This window comes from Cryptotermes secundus, unplaced genomic scaffold (assembly GCF_002891405.2).
Source record: "Cryptotermes secundus unplaced genomic scaffold, Csec_1.0 scaffold1158, whole genome shotgun sequence".
In the NCBI taxonomy this organism is placed as follows: domain Eukaryota; kingdom Metazoa; phylum Arthropoda; class Insecta; order Blattodea; family Kalotermitidae; genus Cryptotermes; species Cryptotermes secundus.
In genome coordinates, this window is record NW_019729912.1 from 84,379 (window position 1) to 100,269 (window position 15,891).

At 40.5% G+C, this 15,891-nt stretch overlaps 1 long non-coding RNA gene across 1 annotated transcript in view; it reads right to left on the reverse strand.

Moving 5' to 3' along the window:
• Positions 1 to 4,006: 4,006 nt before the first annotated feature.
• The window catches only part of LOC117282425, a 124,741-nt gene continuing 112,856 nt past the window's right edge, over positions 4,007 to 15,891 (reverse strand). The window contains exon 3 of the long non-coding RNA XR_004513161.1: positions 4,007 to 4,073. This is a non-coding gene — a long non-coding RNA (uncharacterized LOC117282425). The remainder of the gene's footprint in view (positions 4,074 to 15,891) is intronic.

Sequence of the window (15,891 nt, forward strand, 5' to 3'; positions counted from 1 at the left end):
TCTCTGTTGTACATGGAGATGAATGAAAGTACGACCGGCAAACAGAAAATAGGGGCAAAATGCCGGCACTTCTCTTGGTTCCTGTGAACCAGTTCTGAGAGGGTTATATTTTCTCAGGTGAGAAAAAGTAGGGGACCTAGGCTAAAAGCGAAACCTTGTTCCTTCGCGAGGTCGAGAAGGTCACTTCACAACTTGGAAGTGAATCAGAACCAGTACAGTCCCTGCAGACATTTTGTTATCTTCCACTGACAATTCTTGTTTCTACCGTGTGATCGTTAAAGAAAGCAACAGAACTAGGTGATATTCAGCTGAAACTAACATTTCTGCGAAACTTTCCTCTTAGATGCCTTCTTGTAAATTATTTCACTTTGCATAATTTATAAGCCCACAAAGATGTTTTTATTTTTAATTCGCTTAGTGGGGGGTGGAGTCCAACTGGGTCCACTCGGCACGGTGGCGACTGATTGGTTTATTGTAGGCTGCCCCGGGTGATTATGACGAGGGAGAATTTGGTGGAATGAAGATTGGCAGGGGAAACCGAAGTACTCGGAGATAACCCTCCCCAGCGCCACTTTGTCCACCACGAATCCTACTTGACCACACCCAGGATCGAACTCGGGCCGTCGCGGTGGGAAGCCAGCCACTGACCGCTTGAGCTATGGCGCGGCCAAGATACATGTTGATTGGTCATCTCGATAAATCTACTACGATACACCTTATAGAAAATTTTCCGCAAACACAAAATAGACCTGAGTGTAAATTGTTCTCTTTTAGCCTAATTTCCCTGTTTTCAAGAATAAATTGAGGCTTATTGCATTACTTTACTGTCTGTGTCCCCCCCCGGGAGTTAATATGCAGCAGCTCCTAAGTACTTCCCCGCAGAAACGAACACATGTGTAACAATAGAAGAAATGATGGTCGTGATGTTTTCTGTGCGGTCCAAGTCTCATCAAATGCACAATATATAGTAAGAGGAAAGTAGGTGATATTTCTTTCTAGAACTTCTTGTCAAGATTCTGTCTCGTCGTTGAAAGAAGAGCAGCGAAATTAAAAAAAAATAATATTTTAAACTTGCAAGACAATTCCACTTTCAGCTGCTAAAAATTTGTTAATGTGCACCGCTGAATACATTTAGAGTAAATGAATGTCTTTATTATAAACACATTTCCTCTTACTGCTCTGTTCTTGACAGTTGAACAAGTCTATTTGGTTTTAATTACAAATTAAATTAAGTTACCCTGTTTATATTCCACAGTTCTGAGAAGTGCAGCGTCTGGGTTGAAACATGGCAGAAATATTACTCGAGTATATGGGCAGTACTCATAGAATGAAGATCAACCGGTCTCACAAAAGACACAGTTTTTTAAAATGGAAGTGCTTTCCTTATATTCCGTTTGAACTTGTCCAGTACTTCCAAAACAAATCAGTATCAATCGAACTGAATGACCGAAGCAAGTTGTAAAGTGAAAACAGTACAATCTATTCAATTTAAACAAGAATTGTGACGACGGAACACATAAAAATTGTTCACGTATAATATGACGTTGAAGTACAGTACTGCTAATTATAGTTTAATAAACGTAAATTTATCCTTGTAACAGGCCATGGAGGCCCATTGGGTTGTAAGACGTTGAGGGGCCCACATTTTATAGGCAGTCGGCTCATAGATGGCGGTGAGGTTGTCAGCCTTACGCGCCGGCCGGCCGCCATTTATCCCCAAGAAAATTCCTGGTATTCATTTCTGTTAGAGGCTGAATCGATCCCAGGACCATAGTGCGGTTGGAAGGATTAAATCAATTAAAAACAATCCACCCGAACGGGACTTGAACCCGCCATCCGGCTTGTAGCATAGTGCCTCAACCAACTACGCTACAGCGTGCCCCCAGTTATAATTCAGTTGCCTAAGAAGTTCCCATCTTTTATGGAACTCGAAGGTCTACTACGTTTAGAGAAGTCCTGCACTGGTTACGGTCGTGATGCAAAAGAGCCCGGTTTCACCTCCCACCCCCTCCCCTCAGCAAGCTCTTGCTCTTACGCCATTCAGTTTTACGTTGCATATGTAGTCACATTCTTTTGAGTTTTCCGAATAAATTTCTATATGAATTGTTATTCTCCCATTGCGTACGGCCCTCCCGTCGCACCCTCTTCAACATCTCCTCGGAGAATTCAATAATTATTATCATCACACAGTGGACAAGGGATCTTAAGCCTGCTTCATTTGGTAAGGTTCCTTACCAACGAAATTCAGTGAAAGGCCAATTTCGAATTTAAAACTGAATTTTCGAGCACAAGAAGAAATCATGACTACTTTTCTTATTCTTTTGTACTTCTCACAAATTCCCTTCCCTCCACAACAGAAGATATTCTATCTTTGTTGCTATGGCTGCATGAATTCCTTCCTGCTTCCCTGTGTTGTGCTCCGTGTTTCCCACTTAGTGCCAAGGGAATTACTTATTTGAGACATCTCAATTCTCCCATTCTTCCTGAATATCAGTACTAAAGCAACATTTTACGTTGTATTCTCTGTAAAACGTTTCTCTTAAAAAGATTTATTCTTATTCTCATTTCTTCCGTATCCTTCTTTTTCTTTGTTCGTCACCGCAGATTCGTAATTCTGTTATGTTCTTAAATGTTCCATTTCACACAGGAGTCCTCACTGACGCTAGCATCTCCAGAATGTTCTTACGATAAATTAAACACATATAATAGGGCCATATAATCTTCCAGGCTTCACGGATTAGAAAATGTAATACTTTTACCGGCCCAGCAATTGTTTCCTTCATCCCTTTCTTTTGTGCTTCATTCCGTATGTATATAAGTACAAGCTGCTTTCGTTAACCTGTCTTAATCTATTCGGAGTCGAGGAAGATGTGGCAAGTGGAATTCTGTTGAAATAACACTCCACGTGTTACTCGGGCTCATTTCTATCAGAACTATAGAAGTTATGCAGAACAGCTTTCCCGATGATAACGTTGCAGACTACTAAGTAGGCAGTAATGTGGTAAAAAGTAAAACAGTGTAATCGCCAAATGCAATTTTACGTTTCAGTACACATCTTCAAGGAGCCTAGACAACGCAGTCAGTATAGCGACTGATTACGGCCTGGATGGCCGAGGGTTCAGAGTTTGAGTTCAGCTTTGGGCAAGAGTTTTCTCTTTCCATATCACCCAGACCGGTTCTGGGGCCTACCGAATCTCATATCGGACCTATTTTGAGAACGCTGGGGGAATGGTAAGTTTCAACTAACAAAAAAGGCTAATTAATATCTTCTCAACAGAATTAACACCATTTTAGGTTAAGACTAAGCCCAAGAATTTTTATGGACTAATCTATCGCATGGGAAGCCACAGGTCAAGAAATAACGGACGAGCAATGGCTCTGAATAATATATAATTTGTAGGTGCCAGCAGTAAACTGTTTACTGTGAAAACAGTTTTCAAAACAGACTATTTCCTCATTTCCACTATTTACCATCCATCGAAGTGAAAAATCCTACAGACATGACTGACAAGAGCTGAAAAGAAGAAAATGTGAACAACAATACGTGCACGCATTCCTGCTATGTTCAGTTCAAATTGATTTTAGATTTGAAAAAGATCCAAATACCAATGAACCGTATCTGCACTAAATTCTTCTGTCAGTGTAAAGTCCAGACGTCCAAATAAACATAAGCTAACTTTTTGGAACATACGAATATTTACAGAATCGTATGTTATGGGAGTCATATATCTCCAAATTTTGACAGTCACTCATCACACGTCAGATAGTCACATATACTGAGAGATTCTTCATATCCAGCCATCCCACTAAAGCTACAATCTCTAGCGGATAAAATTTTCTTTTTGGACAACTGAAATCATGGACCATTAAATTTTAGCTATAAATCTGAATAATCAAAAACTCTGGAAAACAATTAAGGATGAATTTTTTACGAGCTCACTGGTGCTGCGTACTCACCAAGTTACAGCAATGCAGAATGCTGTGTCTGACATCATCTCTTGAGGCACCTCCTTTCCGCTGACTGCTTGCTTATTGAAGAAGGCTTCACCCCAGCCCAAGATGCAGATCAGGTTCTAAATAGAGCAGAATAAGAGAACTTTTACTCTCCAGGATGATGCATATCCATCCGTGAACCGAAGTTCCTTTCCGGCGATAAATATTGAACACAATACAAAAATTCCAAGTAACCTGAAAAAAAAAAGAAGGAAAGTTATAAGCCGAAATTTTGTTTCTGTAGAAGAGAAATTCAGCTCAATGACTCCTGCCTGTCTCCATGGGAGAGTTTAATTCTCCTTATAAATATTCCAGTGAAAATGTAGGTCTTAAATACAAAATGTTCGCTGCATTTCCGGCAAACAAACGAAATTGAAACTCAAAATTCCAAAAATTGCCAGAAAAAATGTCTCTGAGACCAATCCATATCGTGTATAGAATTTTACGAAATGTTCATAGGTGTAGCAAATCGAGACCGGTATACAAATTCAAAAGTTAATAATAGTTTACACAGTAGGTGCACCACATAATACCAACTTCACTGCCTGTAGTACTACCTCGCGCCAAATACAATGCAAGATGATATATATTCCATTGTTTATCAACAATGTTCAGCCTGACTATCCTTTTGCCTAATATACGAAGTAATTTTGACCAAACTTTCGGTTAGACCAGATCATTATATTTTGTATTCGGAGTAACCTTTTGCCCAGTATTCCCCTAAATGAACCTCCGACGTTTCCCAACGTAACAGGCCNAGTCGTTTCTCCTCGGTTCGATTTTCATCCATAGCCGCATTTGCAACCTACTCTATGTGTTACAACGCAGAGAATATGAAAGGTACTAAGTTTGCAGTCGGATCCAGTAGTAAATGTAACACGAACATTTACCCTTGTCCCTCTGTTTTCTCTTGTGTTGTCATGTGATGGTAATATTACTGAACCAAGGAACAACCCTGTCTCCTGAACACGTTCAGTTTCTTACAGTTAATGCTGGAGTCACCAAACCATGAAATAAGAAATAATTATTTGTAAGATTTAAGTTCTCCTCGGAGGTGACTATGAAGAAAGCAGTCTTCTAGAATGTGGCGCCGTGTATATATTGTGTTAACCGATGTTTCGGAGGAACCAATCGCCTCCATCTTCAGGGTAGAAGACAAGAAGAAATCCACTTTCGAACCAGCGTGAGCAGGTGCAACAGTCTGCATCTACTCTATACTGTGTTTGTAATTGGCCTTGCGGTTGTTGACTCAGCACATAAATAATAAAGAATTGAATTGAATTATTGCCATCATCATCATCAACGTCGTCGTATTCTTCTTTCAAATAATATCTACGCGCGATACGACCCCTTGAATTGGAGATCAGCCCATAGAAAGACCTCTACAATGACAAAACAGAACAGGGTAACATTAATTATACGGATAAATAAGAATATTCCTACAGGGGTCATAAACCGTGACTCTGTGTACGCTTGGTTTTAGAAATAAAAGTTCATCTTAAAGAAACAAATAAATACAGCTCGATAAATTATGTATCTCCTTACAGCATATCCTTCCACACTGTCCTTCAGTAACTGCGGTAAGTGACGTTATGTCGATGAGAAGGTTTTGCATGTAAGAAGAGCGTCTGCAGAGAAGTCATGTGACGTTTTAAGCGTTTTAACTCCCAACCAATTATACTGGCACAAATTGCAGTTTATCAATCTGCCGGCAGTTTCGCAGATGCTTGTGACAAGTAAACAGTGAGCCTCTCTTTGATCTCCCTGCGCTTTGGCGTGTAAGAAGCGGAAACTCTCCATATGTTCGCGGCACATTGACAAAGGGACACTTCTGATGCTGTGGCATTGATCAATGACGCGCGTCTTTCGTTAAGTGAATGCTATAGAGGAATAATAGAATGTGATTTCATAGATCCATACATCTATCAAATGCAAAAATAAAAATATCTTTGTGGTTCACTGAAGAGAATTATTTCAGGTGAACGTGGGTTCAATATTCTGTTGTGGATTTGACATGTAATGAAGTACCGTATTGTCTGTGACGAGACAGTTGTTGTTAATTCTGTTTGTTGTTATGAAGATACCTGGTTTGAAGCCTGATCTTGGAACTACAATCCTTCGTCTTTTTTTTTCTGAAATTTTAGATGCAACTTGGCTTGGTTATTTAATCTGTGATTGATTTCGTTCATCCTGGCCCGTCACATTAGTAATATTATACAGGTTAATTAACACAGTCTAGTGTGACTGATAAAATGTTTAAAGGACACGAACCAATTTGATTTTAAAAAATTTTAACAAAATCTTTTTAAACATAATAATTGTAAATATTTTAACGTATTAGTACACACCGATTTAGTTGTTAAAATATTATATTTTGCATTCGTCGTATTATGATAATATTATATGTAAAAGTAAAAAGTAAAGCTATCCCTGTAACAGGCAGTGAAGGCCCATAGGGTTGTGAGACGTTGAGGGTCCCACATTACCTTGACAATCGGCTCAAAGATGGCGGTAAGGTTGTCAGCCTTACGCGCCGGCCGCGCTTCACTCCCCAGGAAAATTATTTAATTAATTCCTGGTATTCATTTCTGTTAGAGGCTGAGTAAACCCCAGGGCCTAGCGCGGCCATATATTAATATTCAGAAAACGCATCGTAATAGTGGTTTTTAATTGTATTGATATCCTTCTGAAGATGTCAAGGATAAAAGATTAAAAAGGAAAAAATATCAGTCACACTTGACGGTATTAATTAAAATTTATATTAATCTGTGTGCTTATCCATTCGATAAGACAAACAAACAAAGACGCCTTAAATTCTTATCTTTTCGTGGAGTTGTGACAGCCTGGGGGACTAAATGCTTGAAACCATCGCAACAGGAAAATAAATAAATAACTCCATGAAGCTGAATTCTTCTTAAAAAAACCGCCAGTCGTGCGGCTACTCAAGAACTTCCCAACATTTTATGGAATCCGAAGGTTTGTTACCCACCCATCTACGTCTTGGTCGTTCTAGTGTCTTCTTTCTAGTGGCTGTCTCGCCAATATCCTATATACATGCCATTCCGCCCCATTCCTGTTACATGCCTAGCCCATCTCATCCTCCTCGACTTGATCATCATAAACATGTAACAAGAAGAGGACTGAATGCTAATGAAGGAGAAGGGAGAATACATAAATTAGCCGCGTTTCTCTTCCGCATTTTCGTGAAACTTGTCTCGTGAAAATGATGAGAAGCACAGTTTTACGTGGGCTCCGTCGAAAGTCGGACCAGATGTTTTACTGTGCCGAAACTTATACCACGGCCATTTGCTTTTGTCATGAGGAAGGAAAGGTGACGCAAAGTAAGGGAGAGAAACATTACAGCTAAGTAACAGGAAGCTGAATAAATGGCAGAATGGAAAACAAAACGAAAGAAAGCATAAAGAAATTAAAGGAAATGAAAGAAATTAATAGCAAGAAGAAACATATATCTACTGAAAGGGGGAAGGAGAAATGAAGACAAAAACAGAAGAAGGTAATAGAAAAGAGAAATATATAACGTGAGGACAATGTTTCGCGTCTCATCGCGTTTCCCTTCCATTTAACTGACTTTATAACGCCACAGATACTTGTGACATATTCAGTGTTAGCCCCTGCAACACATTTATCTTCTCTTATTTCATTATCCTGTCTTCCGCGATCAGTCTACGAGTATTTCCCCGACAACCCAGTAACAGAATCTAAACGTTCAATTACGTCCTTACACCTTGGATTTACGGTCTTGGACTGCGATACCACGGTTATCATTTTCCTTTATTCCATAAACAATCTTACTTATATTTGGTAACACTTACTANAGGCCAGCTCATGTCCAACTCCCACCTTGGCGTACCTCTTGCCTAGCCAATATCAGTCAAAATGTCTAGAGTGGGTGGCCCTACCTGGGGCATGCGGTCCCGGAGGCGTAACTCTTCTGGTATGCGGGACACCCAAACCTTACCAACAAAAGCTCGCAGCTTGAACCTGTCAAAAGCCCGTTTAATAAATTTTATATTTTCCTTGCTCCTTGTATTTACAATAAGTTTTTACGCCTATAGTGCCGGCTTTAAACCCGGCGGAGTTCGTGGAATTTTTAAGGGCGGAAAAATTCAGGGAACAAGTCCTCCGGGAGGGACTTTAAGCCGTGTGTCCCGTGTCGTACATTTACGGCACGTAAAAGAACCTCATGTCTCTATGAGACATCTGAGCAAAATTAGGCCACAATTTCCCGTCCAAGTGGTTTCCAATACCTCTGGTAGATGGAGGAAGTATCAAGGTACCGATGGCCGACCTCGTTGGCTCAACGGGTCTGATAGCACGCACCAGTACCGGTAGGATATGGAGACTGGTAGAATATCAAAGGGGGACGTACAATAGATCAACAACTGGTCCCGGTGCATGGGGAAACACACACCCTCCAATAATAATAAAATAATAATATATGAATATGAACATTATACTGCCAGACAAAGAATTATGTACAGAGTGTAAGTAAATATATATTACAACGCTCTGTGGTAGATAGATGGTTTCAATTTGATCATATGTTGTTAATTCACCCATTCCGGAAACACTTCCTTTTGGTACTAAGGGTCACAAAAATTTCCGAGAGGATGCTTAAGTTTTAGGGGATGTTATCGTTGTTTTACATTAAGAAAGTTGCCCAAGATGGCGGTCGCCGATTTCATTGCATGTTCTGCACCGCCTGGCCATGTTATGCTGAACTCTTTGAAAGATTCCCGGCATTTCCCGGATGGTTCCAGCTGCTACTGCAATTCTTGCCACAAGATCATGTTGTGTCTCCACTGGAGCCTTGTACATCAAGCTTTGCATGTACCCCCAGAGAAAGAAATGCAGTGGCGTCAAGTCAGAGGAGCGAGGGGGCCAAGTAACTGGGCCTCCACGTCCAATCCATCTGTTGCCAAAGTTTCATCGAAATACTCACGGACGATATTAGTGCAGTGTGCCGGGGCACCATCATGCTGGAACCAAATTTCACGACGACTACCAAAGGCACCACTTCCGGCAGCTCCGGTAAGGTCTCTTGGAGAAATGTTAGGTAAGTGTCACCAGTAGCCACAGAGGTAAGAGGCGAGGGCGTCCTCCTTCACAGTTAAGAGGGCCTAGCACGTAAACAAAGCGTTTCCGGACGTGGGTGTGTTAACAAAATATGATCACATTGAACCCATCTCTCTGCTACAGAGCGCTGTAACATATATTTATTTACACCCTGTATAATTCAAACAGTTAAAGGAAGTAAACACCAGTAACGTCAAAATAGAACAATAAACATATTAACATTTCAAACCCGTAGCCCTACCGACGGCACTGCACACCGACACCAGATTTACAACAAGAAAATTATATATTGTCACGTATTTTTGGCTCCGTGACTAACCATAACAGGGTTTTTGATTGGATGATTAGATTTACTAACACCTTCTTTTACAATTTCTCCTAATCAAAATCAATTACAACGCTATCGCTAATCTACTTACTTCACAAATCATTAGGCCACGCTAAGTCTTCTCAGTCTTCAATAGTCATATCCTGGCAACGGATTGGACCGTGGGGTGAGTCCCCGAATTTTGCTTTTTTTTTAACTTAAGCATATCAAATCAAGAGAGTTGAGAAGGTCTCTGGCTATCAAGTTTATTTCCATGAAACCGATCGATACAGCATAAGGTTAGGTTAGGTTAGGTTAAGCTGCGGCTGCATCAAGCTCGGAGCAAAGCCTCACGCTAGTCAGGAAGAGGGCAAGCCGTCTGAAAACTTGCCATGGCTTAATGAACTCTTTAGTCACCATGACACGTCCGCATCACGAAGCGACATGAGGTGTGAAGCTGCAGATTAAGATAAGTCCGTCCCTCATCAAACCTCCACCATCTCACCCCACAAAAAGCGATGGGCCAATAAATCCCAACTCGTAGTCCGCAGGCCTGTTCTGGCTTTCGACCCAGTTCTTTGGCAGACATCCCTACTTCAGTGTCTAACAGTCTGATAACAGAAACCAAAGATTCAGCACAGTCCTAACAAAATCCCTCAAATGAAAACGAAACTGGTCCAGTTCAATCCAGTTCTAGAAGATCCACACGTATGTACTGTACGTTTTCTTTTAGAAAATTGTTTCATTCCTGGTAGGGGCAATAATTGAAGTCGGTATGGTTAACATGCTATGAACTGGGAGCTCGGTATTCAACTCTCAGCAGAGGTAGGGATTTTTATCTTGGGCACTGGATACAAATGGTGCCGGTAGCTCATTCCGCGATAGTAAACCGTTGAAGAGTGAAGCTGTTTACTGACCCACACCTGGAGCCGAAGTTAAGAATACGCTTACATGCAGCGGTGTTTNGCTCTGTAACATGCAGCACAAGAATACATTAATTTAACAGTGTAGTGAATTGGCAGGTAAATAAACGTTAATTGGCTCAACTCTTAGAAAAACGCTTTCTGCGGCATCGCTACCCTGAGACCCATGCAAACCGACCCAGCTAGTTTCCCGTACCTATACCGATCTTCCTTAGTTTGATCTGTGAGAACAACTTCCAGTGGCCATCATACACTGTCCTAAGGTAGAAACAGGTGTNGATTCGAACCCACGATCCCGGCTTCCGAGCGAGCGAAGACAGTGCACGCCTTAGACCGCTCGGTTACCATGACCGGTCATACCTTAATTTCGTGTCTGATATTTTCAAATAAGCTTATTTTCTCTTCTGTTCATATTAAAATTTTCGAATTCTATGTAAAGGAATATCGCGGTGTCCATCTTCGTGGAAATTGAATTCATTTTACACCATCACAATGGTAAGATATTTGGGGATGCAAAATCACTGGGTTATATATATACACGTACATATGTACTTCAGAAACACAAGAAGCTGAATCCTTGTTCGCTAAAAACTAATAAAATATGAACGTAGCTATGGTCTAAAAAATGTTCTCGAAATAGAAATTTGCTTTATTAACAGAGGCTGTGCTTTTCGGACTCATAACCCTAACACAACTTCGAATATTAACAAAAAAACTGAATTACATATTTCAAGAAGAACGTCTAGATAAATGCGGCAGTTTTCGAGGTAGAAACGACTAGTGTTAGATTCACCTTTCGACAGAATTAGCACTACGTGCGAGTGGCGAGTGCAGAGACCTGTGGCTCAGTCTCGGTTTATTATGGAAGGAACTACACTTGTAAGTAAAAGGTAAAAGTTAAGTTGCCCCTGTGCTTAACTAATTAGGTACTACGCCATGAAGACGTATGGGGGGAGTGGATATGTACGCTCACATGATCTTGGCCTCGGTATTAGCTGTAACTGATCGGTCAGCTTCACGCTCCGACCGCCTTACCAGGGTAAAAAGACCCCGGTACCCATTTGATAGGAGTTGGGTGGGCCCCAGAGGAGGTTTGGACGACGTGGAGAATTCTTGACCCTAGAGGGACTCGAACTGCGACCCCTCAGTAGTTCAGCCCGTATACAGTCGCTATACCGACTACGCTAATAAAATTAATATACTGTTGTCCGTATCTCACAATGTTATTTGTCTATATCGTGACGTGTATGAGAGACTATAGACGGGTTTAGGACGGGCAATCGGATTTATTGCATACTTATACACGTAACTCGTAACTTTGCAGTTCACTACAGCACGCACTGAGTCTTCTCACTCTGCTGTATCTTCAATAGCCGTTGTGTGGTCACGGATCCCAACAATATCTTCTGCTTACGTGCTCAGGTCCCTACCGGCTAGCGATTGTCCCACAACTAACTCATATAAATAATGCTGTCTTCGGGTTCTCAACAATTTTCTTGTTGCTACATGTGAATTTCTACGATATTTAAATATCTGTTTCGGCTGAAACTTGTTCTCACACGGAGTTTTGTATTTTCTTCTTTCAGTACCCTTTATTTACTATTGTTTGTAAGATCTCGCTGGCCCTTGTATAGCCTATTTTATAATCAAGACTATAATTATTCCTATTTGGACGTACGGCCTGGAACTATGGGGCTGCGCCAGCAAATCCAACACAGCAACAACTCAAAGAAGCCAATCTAAGACCCTACGAATGATAGTCGACGCACCAGGGTATGTCTCCAACGCAACTCTCCACACCGATCTCGGTATATCTTCCGTACAAGACGTCATCCAACAAAAAAGCAACAGACATCACAACAAAATCATAACTCATAAAAACCCACTCCTAAAGACGCTATCGACAAGAGAAGACAACAGAAGACTCAAACGAAACTGGCCAATTGACCTGATTTGAATTACTGAGNTTCTTGCTCTATTTATTCTTGGACCATGAAGATGGAGGCGACATGTTCCTCCGAAACATAAGTTGACTTTCAATGACTACAAAGCGTTATATTCCAGATAATATAATTCATTATTTTAATATCAGTTTTTATCCTAATATTGCAATGCATTATAAATAATGGATTCTAAATTCATTACAGAGTGATCAAAGTTTATGTCCATGTTTCATGTAATAATTCGAATCCGAAGATCAATTAGTATTATAGTATACCAGGTTTACTCAGTGACATCTCTACGGTACACTAATGTCAATAGAAAGGTCTAGAGATTTTGACTGAAGTGATTTTCCAAGTTCATTTTCTCAACGACGAAAATGAAAGAAGTATGTTAATATTATTTAGCGCCCCTCGGGCTTTCAAAGCGACATGACGTGTATTGCTTCAAGGAGTCGTTTCTTAAACCCAACATTAATCATCTCGACTAGAGTGTCCACTCCTTCATGAAAGGAAAAGTTCCCTTTGAACACAGAGAATTATGTAAACTACAAAAGCTTGGCACTCCCGGGCAAATTTACATAGGAATCAAAGGATTCGCAAAGAAAAGTTTTTCATTTCTAACCTTTAATTTATACAAAATAATCAAATGTTCTTATATCGGAATAATAATTAATCTACCGTTTATGAAATTGAGAGTTGTGTTTTTTAATATCCATCAAGATCATGAGATCCTGACAATTAAACTTATTCCGAATCAGATAAATCCAATTCGAATTCCTAGAACGTAAATTCACAGTATCCATTTTAATATTATCAGCTATTTATTAACACTGCAGAATTATTCATATGCATAATATTTTTTGATAGAACATGTGGCCACTTCTTGTTTCCTCTTTGCGTCTTTCAAGTCCAGACTCTCACAAACTTCTTGATTTGACTACATTCACAACAGTGGCAAATGGAACGAAACTTCCCACTATGTAATTTTCTCTCGTTCTTCTATCCCTTCCCCTCTCTTACATCCATTTATTGCCCTCACTGCTTTGTTTCGAGACGCTCTCAATCAGTGAAGATACCTGCCTTCTGGCAGATTTTTACTGACCTTTCGGGGTAATATACCATCTTCGTTTTCAGGCTATATCCTGATATTGAAGGCAGTATATTTCTCAAAAACGTCGGTAAACATCTACCCGACCACACGACGTCACATTATAGAGAAAACAATCTTCACACTCACTACAGTGAAAACCCCAAACCTTATATATTTCTTCCATTATCAGGGTCGGTCAGCGGGGAGACACCCACTCAGTCACACAGACGCGGTTCAACCTGTCTCCTGATCAGAGAGTCGAAAATATTACCACCATACGTTGTTGTATTATGTAAGCTCACTGTTTGCAAGAAATGCCAAAGGAGAACTCTTATTCCACTGTACAAACAAAATAAAGAAATTCCGTGGCCTGTAGTCCGCAAACGAACTATAACGACTGCCAATTGTCGGCGTTTTAGTGCCAATTTTAGCGGATAAAGGTGTCACGTGGTCAGCTCAACGAATCCCCGAGGCCGTCAATCTCGGTTTTCTAGACCGCAGCCACTATTTCCTTGAAATAGCTCCTCACTTAACCTCACGAGGCTGAGTGGACCCCGTTCCAGACCCACTACTTCTCAGAAAATCTGATAGCGCCGGGAATCGAACCCGAACCTCTGGATCTGTAGCCAGGAACTCTGACCACTAGACCACAGAGGCGGTCCTTGTTCTACTATACATTTTATTTTGTTGTTTATCCTCTATTCAGCCTCCTACCCAATGGGTACTGGGAGCACTTTTCCCGGGGTAAAGTGAGCGGGGCGTGAAACTAGCCACTGAATTCCTCCTAGTGCGATCTAAAGAATGGTGGAGATATACCTCCACGCCCCATATATCTTTATGACATAGTGCTTAATTAATTATTTAAGTACAGGAACAACTTTACCTTTACAATTTAGTTACTATTTCAGGGATGTGAAAGTCCTGTACGTTCCAGAAACATGTATCCTGCATAAGTGCGAGGATAACATTCCGATCAAACGTGAGAGGTCGTGTTAAGGTCGAGATAATGCTTTAACAAAACATGGTCGTGATGAGTGAGATCTTTAGAGAAACGGGGAAGCTTTGTCCTGTCTGTCACGTGTTTTATTCTGGTGCCTTGCCTTTAAATTGGTTTGTATCGAAACTCATTTCTACAGCCTGAGGAGTGCAGGAAGATAAAACGTGATTAAAAAAAACACCTCTCCTAATTTCCATAAGAATGAAGGGCAGATGTTAATCGCAGGCCCTTCCAAGTATAGAAAGGGTTGAAATTTGTGAAGTGGACTTTATCATTGGTCATCAATCATCGGCCCGATGGGGTGAGTGACGTCAGCATCATTCGTTTAATGTACGTATAAATCGTTCCTTGTTGCCTTGCAACAACATTTGAAACACAAGAAAAGTGTCACAGATTTCTTTATGTTTGTTCGCATCATAAAGACTCAGACATTTACTATGAACTTACCAAGTGGTCTGAAATGTAATTACTCGGATATCAAGGAGTCTTCAATTTTTCGTATGTGTGCAATTGGATACAAAATATTTAAATAATATCCGTTCCACAAATAAAAGGTTAAAGTTAGGCTCTGCTAATTCTGCAGCAACTCAAGAATTTCCCAGCATTTTATGGAACCCGAAGGTTCATTACCGTGTTCACAAGAGCTCTCCACTGGTCCCTATCCCGAGACAGATCAATCCAATCTATACCATCCCATCCTTTCTCTCTAAAGTCCATTTTCTTATTGTCCACTCACCTATGCCTTGGTCTTCCCAGTGGTTTTCTTCTTTCTGGCTTTCCCACCAATATCCTACACGCGTTCATCTTCTCCCCCATTCGTGCTACATTCCCTGTGCACATCATCCTCCTTGAAATATAACCCCAACTTTAAACAAAACTCAAAATATAATCCATGGATATTACATTACAGCATCCTGTTGCAACTCACTTACTATTCAACAGATGTCACTGGTTCACCATCTTACGTGCAACGCGTTCTATAAAACTTACTTAAAAGTTTCTTACTAGACTACAAGTAGTATGGACGTATAACACAACAGGAAGAGACACCCAGCACCACAAAACACATGATCGCGTGGATGGGACTGCACATCGAACCTTAGAATCACAAAACGGAAAGAGAGCATTATCCACAAAGAATTATTAAACACTCCATGACGACCCGTGTCTGCCGAAACATGTAGTGCAACGTAAAGTAGCTTTATAAGAAGGTTTGAAAGACGTAGTGTGTGTATGTAAGAAGCTTTCAGATAAGATTTAGAAGGATGCGTTGCAGGTAAGGCGGAGATCCAGTGACATTTGTTAAATAACATTCCATCGAATACACTGGATATTGAATCCTCACAGCGATGACTGTGAACATCGTATTTGGTTTGTATTCATTGTGGTAGGATGTCCTTATTGTTGTGTTTTGTGTATTGTGTTTTGTTTGAACGTGTTGTCACTTAGTGTAATGTGTGTTACTTGTCTGTTGTGTCCTATTGTGTACTACTGCCACCGGGCTAAAACCCAATTGCAGTATAATAAATAATATATATATA